This window comes from Borostomias antarcticus, assembly GCF_949987555.1.
Source record: "Borostomias antarcticus genome assembly, chromosome: 13".
NCBI lineage: Eukaryota > Metazoa > Chordata > Actinopteri > Stomiiformes > Stomiidae > Borostomias > Borostomias antarcticus.
Window position 1 is genome coordinate 14,317,788 of NC_140246.1, and position 12,484 is coordinate 14,330,271.

Below are 12,484 nucleotides of genomic sequence, written 5' to 3' on the forward strand. Positions count from 1 at the left end.
TGGCAGTATGATCAGTATCTGGGCTACGATTGTAGATGTCATATCTTTGTGCTTGATGTCCTTGAATGACCAAATAACCATTTTGTTTCTTTTTCCTAATCCAATACAACAGGAGTTGTTGATTTGTGCACCTTCGAAACATTCCAAAATGCTCAAAATGCCCTACATCATATCTTTTCCTACACTGAACAACCCTTTTGTTTTTCTGGTGTGGGAGGCAAACACTCCATCTAGTGGTTGTCATAGCGCCCACTCCTGTGCTCTGTTATCAGAGCTGCAGCTGGTGGCAGCGTTGAAGGTCCCAGTTTCAGGACCGCACCATTTCTAGGACCCTTGTTTTTTGCGACAGCGCCACCTACCGAACTGGATGACCGCAGAAGTGCAACCAAGGCAGTATTCCACCCAAAGGTTTACTAAACTAACTACTTATAGGTTTAAAGGTTTATTCCATCCGAATACGACTTGCGTATTGCAATTCAACTTGTTTGCTAAGAGTTGCATGTTACACGACCAGCTTTTATAAACAGCTTTTCTCTCCCAGTCATCAACAGAACTGTCACGAAATCTCCACAAAATCAACTTTACATGAACTATTAAACAGATCACACCAAAAACGATGATGATTCATAGACGGTTTGGGTATTAGTCTATATTCACTGTCTCTCTCTTTCCCACAGCTCTTGGTTTTAATAGTCCACAGAGCTGTCCCTGGGGAAACCATCCTAATCTTGCGAGCTCACATTCTGTTTCTCTCGCAAATCAGTCTGGATACCTTCCATAGAGATCCGTTTATGCCAGATCAGAGAGTCATTCAGGAGCAGGATGGCTTGTGGGAAAAAGCTCTTCCCGAGCCTCTCCGTGCTCACCATGTAAGTGCGGTATCTCCTCCCCGGCCGTAGAAGAGAGAACAGTCCATTTCCTGGGTGGCCGGGGTCTTTCATGACGGTATCGATAGTGGGTTCTACATTGATGACAAGATTTCCCGTAGGTAGAGACATCTGGAAATCCAAAGATTCAACAAGAATCACTGTGCAGTTTACAACACATTGAATGATTACTGAAAATAGAAGAACGGTACCACATTTGATTGTAATAAGATAGGAACTGGAGCTGGGATGGGGGTGGTTGTTAATTAAATTAAATGGTTATTTATTGCCACAAGAATGAACATACATTTCAGTGAGCAAAACCACATTAAAGGTGTATTATACCTTAGCCTCATGTTTCCTCATCATCAAGAAGACAAGACGTTCTAGTCCTAGAAATGGTGCATTCCTGAAACTGGTGCTTCTGGCGCTAATACTGTACAGACTGTACATCCATGCTCTGGTGCCTGTGATTCTGCAGCTCTCCTCTACTCCCTCTGGTCCTAACATACATGAACCAGATATCCTCTACTCCCTCTGGTCCTAACAGACATGAACGAGATATCCTCTACTCCCTCTGGTCCTAACATACATGAACGAGATATCCTCTACTCCCTCTGGTCCTAACATACATGAACGAGATATCCTCTACTCCCTCTGGTCCTAACATACATGAACGAGATATCCTCTACTCCCTCTGGTCCTAACATACATGAACGAGATATCCTCTACTCCCTCTGGTCCTAACATACATGAACGAGATAGACAGCCTAGACTGGTCCTAACATACATGAACGAGATAGACAGCCTAGACAGAACTGAAAAGAGTAGAGAGGTGACTAGTACTTCAAAATGCTGCAGCGTTCTTTCTTTCTCTTTATTCCCAGAAGCGAGGACACCACATTGTAAATGCCATTTTTCATATCGCCAACACTGTTGCTCTATTGATGATATTCTGTTCATCTGGATATAGATATTTATTTTGCTTGATGAAACAATACTTTGATATTATCACAATACAAATGTTATTTTAGATTTCTTATATCTTGCCTGAATGCCTTATAAATTAACAGGGCTATGGATCTTAAGTAAGAGCATTTTTCTTAATGTGATGGCATGTGCTACTGACTACTGACCGGTCTGTACAATATAACTTTATTATCTGATGTGAACATATATTAAATACGATTATATTGAAGCTCTGGAGAAGCTGGGATTCATTGAGATGTGGACAGATATATGATTAGGATGTCATGGTGATGAGCTGCCACTAGATGGAACCAATGTTTTTAGTCCACAATAGTTTGAGGACTTCCACTCTAGTCTTTCCACTCCACAGATCCCTGTTGTGCCAATTTATATGAAACAATATACGCTCTATGCTACCTACAACAGCTAATATCTTATAGGTTATCTGCAAACTATGTTAACCCTACGTTGCTTAATTTTACTTTATTCAATGCTAATTCCATTAGGTGATAAATAGATTTGAAATAACAGGCAGTGTTTACAGTCAGACTATTATTCTCATCCTCTATTGACACACACACACACACACACACACACACACACACACTGTGTGCGCTCCCACGGCTCGATACCTCTCGAAGCACAACATTGCTCCCTACAGTCCTCGATGCGGAGGTTTGAAGGTACTACAGTCTGATGAAAGGATGGCTTGAGTTGAGTCACTTTTCTTGTCCGTTTTTGTTCACGGTGGCTGTTCAGACAGGATGTGACACGTGGGTACGGATGTCTGTCGTCCAGCTGTTTCACTACTGGAACAGAACACCTACTTCCTCAGAACACCACACAAGTCCTAATGGGAGGCTGTACACACACACACACACATGCATACACACATAGGCCTACACACAAACACACACACACACATATTCTCCGGAAAAAAATCAATTTAAAGACACACACACACACACACTGCATTGTGCTGAGCCCACCACATAACGAGAAACACATATGGGGGAGAATTGGACGCAGCTGGAGATGCAGCTCGTATGTGTGGAGAGGCCCCCGCGCATCACACACATACACACACACACACACACACACACACTCACATCCACAAACACTCTCTCCCTCACTCTGTGACAGTGGTAGGATGTTCAGAAGGAAAGATCGAGATGTCACCTTTGAACACATGTTGAAGTCACCTTTGAACTCCTGCGTTCGCGCCGCTGTCCTGCAAACCTTTCTAGACACACACACACACACACACACATGCACATCTTTTTTAAACATCGATAATGTGCTGCTTAATCTCAGGAGTGCTAACAGAAAGAACATATTGATTTCATTGACATCCCCTCGCGTGCCCTAGTCAAGTCAATGTGTCATGGCATCCCTGGGATATGAATATCCTGAGCGACAGGTTTTCCATACGGCTCAAAGGAAATGTAGTTTGGCATGTGACAACACTTCTATTGTCAGAGAAAGTACACCTGCACACAATATGTGTGAAAATGCCGGAGGAGCTTGAGTGTTAAATGAATACGGTTGATGGGCGAGGCGCCGCTGGTGCTGTTAAGATGATACGGCACCGTGTGTGAGCAAATGTGCAGCCGCCTCCGGCTCCCATGGCCTAGCTACAGTAGCTAGTTACTAGGAACTTAAGTCTGAAAGCACTTTATACTTTGACTGGACCAGGTTCAGACACTAGTCTAGGTCAAATCTGTCTGCCACACAACTTGGGGAGAGCAAACGCAAATTCCCTGGGGTTCAGGTAAGGCCCCTCCGCCTCTGTAAGGCGTGTCTGCGTCAGATGAAAGGGAGATGGTAGTCTAGATTGAGTACTGAACTAGGCCTGCACTCCCAACTACACACTGTACACTACTGTACAGACGTGTATCTGAACCAGGTGGGGGACTAGATGTAACCCACATGTTTCGGCATGCCCAGGGCGGGATTCGAACCCCGGTCTCTCCCGCGGGACAGACACAGCTTTAACCAACTACGCCGATCAAAAGCTAGATCAAAAGCTAGCTCTTCATCGCCGCGGGTGGACGGTATTTGCGGGGGAGTGAGTTTAACCAACAACTCGTTACCTACTCAAGGACTCACAAGATCCCAGTTTCCAAATAGAGGGCCTACTTGTGGGAAATGTGTTAGCTGCGGTCGTAAACGTGTTTGACAGATTTCTCCCCTAGATCAAAAGAGATGGCGTGTTAGATGGCCCAAACACGAGATGCTGGTGTGTACAGGGTCCTCACGCCAACATAAATCCAACATAAGATCACTGTGAGGATACGGCCATGTGTCAGCCCTCGTATCGCGAGCGAACAATGAGAAACGTCAGATGTGGCTCGCTGGCAGAACGTTTTATGTTGCCTTTTGAGAGCTGCTCCAGGATCAGATATCTTGACTCTGCGTGGAGCTTTCGAGAAGAATGGGAAAGATAGGGAAATCTGATCTGAGATCATTTGATAGGATGGTTTGTCTTGCTATTATACCTCACGGAATTGACCTGAGAAACGCTGAGAAAGGGGGATGTACTGTATGAGGTTTACACTGTGAGGGCTTGAAATCGAACTTAGACAAATAAATACATTAACATCACGTGCAAGACGAGGGCGTTACAATAAGCTAATCTCACGGATAGAGACGGTATTCCACGTGTCAGCGGTGACTCAGATGACCTTGTTCCCTGCACGGGTCACTCAATCAGCAACAAGCATGAAGCTGTGTGACCTTTGATCTCCTCAGAAACCTGTCACCCTAAAGATGACTAGATTTACTTTAAAGAAAAATGCTTGACCTTTTTGGAGTCTACGAGGTTGGTCTCATCCTGCGTCTCTACTGTATGTATTCCAGCAGATGAGCGCTGATCGCTGTGGTTTCGGTCTCGCGTCTGCTTTTCAGCTCAGCGTGGCCTGAGCGTCCGTGGGAGACTGGGGGGGAGATGGAAACAAGTTTGAAAGTGTTTCAAGACGTATTTCAAACGCAGCTCTTTGAGTAATCACGATGAGGAGGATGAGGATGATGATGATGATGACGGATGGCAAACAGCAGGCGGGGTGGTCCGAGCGTTACCCCGGTTGACCCGCCACAGCCATAATGGATAGCCACTTCCTTCTTCAGCCCTTTAATGACTTTTTGAAAAGCATATGGCGGTTAAACAATGAAAAGCAAAACAAAGCAGCAGGAGCTTTCTGTATGTGTTACACCCTGCAATTCAGCAGAAGGTCGAAGATCATGTGCTGAAAATAGCGCTCGTCTATTATTATATTGGCTTCCTTTATTGCTCGCTGCATTGTTGTCATTTTATTTCAGCAGTTCCTTTTTAAAAGGACCATGTATGGTGTGGGTTTGCAAAGGATCAGGCAGGCTGTTTGAATAATGTACCACAGTGCTCATTGGTTTAACCTTACTCCCAGAGCAACTACACAGCCCCCAGATGGAGGAGGGAAAGAAAGAAAGAAAGAAAGAAAGAAAGAAAGAAAGAAAGAAAGAAAGAAAGAAAGAAAGAAAGAAAGAAAGAAAGAAAGAAAGACAAAGAGAGGGAGATACTGTAGAAGAGGTGATGATGAACAGAGGAAGAACGATGGATATGAAAAAAAGAAGTGACAGAAAGAAGGAGGGGGGTATTGAAAGGAGCGAGAGAAAGACAGAGAGAGAGACAGAGAGAGAGAGAGTGTTTGCACTTCTCTGCAAGATTAATAGTAAGGAGAAGAATGACCTTGATGTGGTCCTGAGTGGTCAGCACACTGCTGTGTGTGTGTGTGTGTGTGTGTAGTCATTACAGCAAACACAGGAAGTAAACACTAGAACGTAGGGTACTACACTATTAGGACCTTCAGTTGGACTCAAGATGACTCAAGGGGGACACAGTCCTGGGTTAGTGGGAAAGTGGTGGGAAAGAGGTTTGTGCGTGAGTGTGATGAATGAGATTTTGAAAAACTTCAATGTGAATGAAAAGAAGAACTTGGAATTTGGTACACATACAGTATAATATACTCAACAGTTGCCTTATTTAACATAGTTGGAATGAACACTACAATTAACATTGCATGTACTTCTTGAAAATATGACCTTTGATATCACTTCACATACAGTTTTAACTGAAAAAAGCTATACAAACGTACTGTATCATGACCAAGTAACCTTTATTCTAAGTGCCAGATCAAATCTCTATTCATCTTGATCTTATACGGATTTTGGATATTATAGTCAACAATTTCGCTGTAGCTTCTGGAGCATGTTAAACAAGCAGTCAGATTACTGCTCTGCCCTTGGCTTACTAAGGAATGTGCTATATTATGTGAAAGTTTGTGTTTTAATTAGGAGTTTCACCCTAGGCGAGGGCACACTAGTTATTTGTCTTTTACACACCCCAGATATAAGCATGATTTTGACATTTATGAACCCATAGAGAAGGTTCTGGAGTCTAAACAGCGTATAGTATGTCATGGAATTCCGATAGGCTGTTTATGCATGGAACGCCTGAGGTGTCAATGTTCATTTTCATTCTAGCTCACACACACGTGTGTGTCGTGGCGCTCAGGTGTGCAGCTGCCGGACTATTCTTGGTCTTAGACACATCTGGATATCCTTTTTAGACATTCACCAGGTTTTGGAAGTGTCTTGATAGATCATGGTCATGGTCATGATCCTCTTACGAACATGGGTTTGGGTATGCGAGCCTGCTTTGTAGTCAGTCCTGAGAGTATGACTGTGCATCTGTTAAATATATGCATCGGTAAATAAAAATTATTACCTGACAAACCGATGTGATCTATCTTCATTGGCTTTGGGTCGGGAGTGTTTTTTCCATGTTCGGTTGCAGCGGTGTTCTCATTAAATGGAACATCTCCAAGAATTACAAACCCACAGTGTACGGTATCACTCCAGGAAGCCCATGGCGATAGCCGACCAAGGATACTACAAGGGACTGCTGGGGAGCTTTTCCCAAGTCACTTAGCCAGGAAAATTTGTGGCTGAACCGGATTGTCTGTGGCAGTAGTGGTTTGAGATGTTTGCGCTGCACTTTTCTAGCTAAGCGACTTGACACTGGAACCCTTTTCTGTTGCTCGTCATGGAATTAAGTTAAGGCTGTGATATGAAGAGCTGACTTGGGGTCAGCTGTAAAGTAGGTGGGAAGTCTTGACTTTGGTGTGCAGACAGTCCAGAAGACAGCGGTGAGCAAATCTTGTGTGGCTGGGAACACAGCGCCCGTGTGTGTGTGTGTGTGTTATGTGTGTGTGTGAGAGAGTGTGTCTGTTGGGAACCCTGGCTGACTCTACAGCATAAATTCCGGCAGTTAGACACAGACAGACACACACACGCACACACACACACACACACACACACACACACACACTCACACACACACACACACACTGCCAGGATGGAACCCATGCAGTATATGTTCAGACTGTCTCTGACACACATGCCTCGCATTACTTCTGGCGTCTCCACTGCTTCTTATAGGGGGAGTGTATGCACGTCTCTCCATTGGTAAGTGTGTTTGGTTGTGTATTTGTGTGTGTAGAGTATGTACTTGGGAGATATCTTAATGATAATGAGGGGGATAGGCTACCACATGTGTGCTATCCCATCAGGGTGTGTATAGATTAACAGTAATATTCCCCCAGCTGCAAGTCAGTGGCTGTCCAGCAGATGGCCTCAGTGCTCCAGATCATGGGATCCTCACCTTGGTTATATACATCCAAATGCATCACCTTGGAATCGGCAACAATCCTTGGACTTTGTGTCTTTTGACACTGATAAAAACACGTTTCTACATATACTGATGCGAAATAGTGAACAGTTTTTGCTGTAGTGAAGAAAATATGCAACCAGAAGATTGTGAGCAACAACTAGCATATGGCACATTCATCAAGAGTGTATGGTACTGTACATTCATCAAGAGTGTATGGTACTGTACATTCATCAAGAGTGTATGGTACTGTACATTCATTAAGAGTGTATGCTACTGTACATTCATCAAGAGTGTATGCTACTGTACATTCATCAAGAGTGTATGGTACTGTACATTCATTAAGAGTGTATGCTACTGTACATTCATCAAGAGTGTATGCTACTGTACATTCATCCATCCGCCTGTAGGGTGGCAATTTTGGAGAAACCAGGAAGAGAAAGTTAGATTTTGAAAATCCAACCCCCAAAATCCCCTCACCCTCCCTTCAAGCCTCCCTCCAAAGCCACTCCTCCAATCTGGGGGAAAATAAATGACCCTCTCTTGGCAGGTAGGTAGGTTTACAGGCAGACAGGCCATCCAATCATTGCAACTGGGCACAGTGAAAATATTGGACTGGCTTACTAGTCTTGCGACTTCCACGGATTGTCTTTTTATTTTATTTTACTGTAAGAGCATTTTATTGATTGCTGTCAGGATGTAAAGAGAATTGCAACAAATATAACAAAAAACACCTTTAATGAAGACCCCAATATGATCTGTTTGAAATACAGGACCAAGGTTTACAGGAGAACAGCTTAAAACAAGAGTCTACAAGTCGTTCTCCTGTAGGACCCCCTCTATCCATAAATAATTGAACACAGGCTTAAGTGTTTGATAGCCTCAAATTATGCTACAAAATACAGAATCCGTGGGAGATTAAAATAATAATGATGGTTAAATAACATGGAGAGCTGGAGAGAGGGAAGCGCAGATGCAGAGGCCAAGTTCACATGGGCACTAAAACAATCACCATGGAGACGGGGCTTTAAGTGTGTGGTTCCAGACGAGAGCTTGGCTGATATTGTTGTTTCTGGTCTGCCTGTCTGTAGCTAGTGATGCATGACTCCATGTGGTGAACAGAACCGGCCACGGCCACTGTAGACCAACTGGTGTGGTGTGATCTGAAGGCACACGCCAGAGAGGAACTAGGGGTGTGTGTTCATCATAGGGGCGCTGGAAAACGTGCTTCCCCGTGGTTCTAGATAGTGGAGCTCTGGTGCATTCCACGAAACCTGTCGTCTTATCGTAGATCCTTTTACCGACCAGTATGAATGATAAAATGATTTGGCTACACACTTGCTGATCAAGTGCTACTACTCAACCAGTAGTTCTTACACCATCATATACGTAGCTTCCACTATGGTACAATATTCCAACGCTCAAAAATTATTGCTCCACAGGAGCTGTGCCGACTATGCCATGAATCTTAAAAAAATACACAACGGACACCCATTCTAATCTTATTATTTCCACACGGAATGACCCCGCTCCGATGCCAATGCAAGGAAGAGTTGGAATTCACACAGCTGTATCATAGCAGGCCCCTGTTATGCAACCCCGATAATTCTACCACTGGAAGTTCTAATCAGTAACACATGCCGTCGGATCAGCAGAGGGAGTGCAGCCGTGCGACGTCTATACGGCCTGGAGATGAGTAATTGTCTGTTCCCCGTAGCTAGCGCCAGGCTATTTGTTCAGTGACCTGACAGCGAGCGAGCAGGAGAGAGGTGGAGATGGAGGAGAGCGCCGTGCGCCGAAAAGGGTCAGCCCAGACCCGTATTTAGAGTGAAGGCTCATGGGGAAACTGATCCTCTTTTTTTTGTCGTTATTTCTCGACGAGGTGTTTTCTGAGGAGAGCTGCGAGGGGTGCAGAAGAAGAGAGGGGGGGGGGGGGGGGGGGGGTGACAAGGATGGACGGAGAAAGGGTTTGAAGGGAGAGGGTAGAGTAGCGAGGGGAAAAGGAGAGGGCGAGGAGAGAGGCAGGGGAGGACAGAGGGGTGAGGTTTTTTTTCCCCTGTTTTTTTCCCACCGGCCAGGAGTTGTTAGGAGTGAGGAGTGAGAGAGGTCCCAGGTGAGAATGGAGACCAGGAGCCCCTGACATCATGACAGGGCACTTCATCAAAGCCCCCAAGGCTGTTTGGATACCTGCCCAGAGAAGTGAAGAACCATTGGTTCTCCTACACACACACGCACGCACACACACACACACACTGCCTTTGACACAGTAAGTGTAGCAGCCGCGCCTCCTGATGGGATACGTATAGGGACTGTTCTGTAGCTTTTCTTTCCCTGTCTGTGTCAGGAGGTCGGGGTGGAGATATTCTAGCCTTACCCGTTTCCCTTCACAGAAATAAGCGTGGAAGGTTTCAACCCTGATAATAATTAATCCGTTACCATAGACATGGCAGTGCTAATTCTCTTCCTTACCTTTTGAATTTGAGAAGACCATTTATGAGCAGATTATTTCTACAGCAGGACTGAACGAGAGCTTTGCTTTCAGAGAGAGCTTCAGTCAAAGAAACTCTGATATTTTCGCCTCTCCAGCAGTTGGAATCACTTCATGTTGAGATGTAGAGTTGGGCAGAATTTATACCAACTATCAACAAGCTGAGTTCCTCATATCAAGGTCACATGTCATCCTATCCCCACAAAACCCCACAACTGTAGTCAAAACATTAACCAGTGACATTAACCAGCTAACCAGAGAGAGAGAGAGAGAGAGAGAGAGAGACAAAGAAAAAGACAGAGTGAGAGAAAGAGAGAGAGAGAGAGAGAGAGAGAGAGAGAGAGAGAGTTCTATACTACGGATCAGTTCCAAAGAGTCTTTAGCTGTAAGTCTGGTAATAGTCTGTCTCTCTCTTTCTCTTGCACACACACACACACACACACACACACACACACACACACACACACACACACACACACACACACACACACACACACACACACACACACACACACACACACAATCTCTCTCATGGCTCCCACAGTCCAGAATAACCATTAAGAGCCAGAGGGTGGAATCCAATCCTAGATTACTCAAATCCTCCCCCCCCCGGGGTCTAACTGTTTGGCATCTCGCGCCACCGGCCAACGCTGATGATGTCAGCCGCGCGGGCCCCCAGACACCGCGGACCCAGACCCAGGGGTGATGACGCGGCGCGTCGGAGAGAGAGGGTGACGGACAGCTTGGTGTGTTCGTGGCACAGATGGCGACGGGTGGGGGTAGGAGGATGGGGGGGTGCGGGTTGTATGCCGTGACGCAGGGTGGGCACGGAGAGGACTGGCGTTCTTATTGGGCACCGCCACATGCGAGTTTGGACAGGAGGGGCGTTCTGCTCTGTTCTGCTCAGTTCACTGTGCTTTCTCCTCAGCCGTGAGAGCGGCCATCTTTACGCTCTCGCCCTTTTCTCTCTGTTCTCCAGCTCCATCTCTCAGTTCTCCATTTCTGTGTCCTTTTTGCTCCCCCTTGATGGTCTTATCCATGCCTCCCATGTTCTCTCTCTCTCTCTCTCTCCATCCCTGTCTCTCTCTCTCCATCCCTGTCTCTCTCTCTCCATCCCTGTCTCTCCCTCTCTCTGCATCCCTGTCTCTCTTTCTCTCACTCTCTATCTCACCGAGCGCCCGTCTCTCTCTCTCTGTTTCCCCGTCTCGTTCTCTCTGTCCCTGTTGATCCCCCGTCTCCCTCTGTCTCTCTCTCTTCTTTACCTCCCTCTCTTCTCCTTCTCTCTCGGTCTGGTCTCTCCGTTCCCTGAGAGTCGGGGGGGGGGTCTCTCCTTTGTGTGTCCCGTCAGAGCTCTTCCTCCCTCTTTGTCAGCGATGGTGGGCCGAGCTCCTCATATTTTCCCACTGGAGACACCCGCTGTTGCGGTCTCACTCCGGCCTGAGAGATGGACAGAGACAGACACCCCCCCCCAGGGCCCCCCCTCCCCCACCCTGCACACACACACACACATACACACACACACCCTCTCTCTGTTTCCCCAAGTCCTGCCAACCGCCGAGTTCAGTAGGGAGCAGTCCAACAAGCCCGTTTGTGTTGGAGTCACTCAGCCCGGACTTCATAGAGATTAATGCCCAGACGGACCGAGATGACATTTATGAGGCGTGGAGAGAGAGAGGGAGGGAGGGAGGGAGGGAGAGAGGGAGGGAGGGAGGGAGGGAGGGAGAGAGGGAAGAGGTGGAGGGAAGGATGGAGGGGGTTGGGGTGTATGTTGACTCGGCTCATCAAATATGCCCCCAATACTGACAGCATCTCTACCCACTATACTATCCTACCCGTGTGTGTGTGTGTGTGTGTGTGCAAATGTTTGAGAACGCAAACAAAATCTCTACAGCATAAAGAATTCACCGTCACATAGAACCAGCCTCGCTTTTGTCTCTAACTGCGAGTTCCGCAGCACACGATTGGTCAATCTAATCGATGCCGGCAACTCCAATCAAGCGTTTACACATCTTAATCGAGTCATTCGTCTTTAAGCCGGCCATCCAGAGTGACCATTAATACACGTATTGGCATAACCTTCACATGGACATGATCAGTGATCCTCAAACACACACAGACCATACAGTTCACTGTGCACTTTCCCTCGGTGAAACTCCGGCCCGTGTCAAATACATTGACGACCAAATACTTGGAAGCGTTCGAAAATATTTGTGGTGGGTTTGATCTACTTCACAGTTTGCATTTTCGGGACCACTCCATCGTCCTCGTGATACTGGGGAAACGGAAGTCGAGCCCATGGACTTCATGGAGGGAATACTTGCAAATTATGTCTGACCTAGGTCTGATGGAAATATCCCCAATTAGATCTCTTCCTGGGGATGGTAAATGTCACTCAGTAGCCCACTCTGTAAAGGCCACTTGTTCTAGGGGGCTGCATACTAACACAACACACACTGC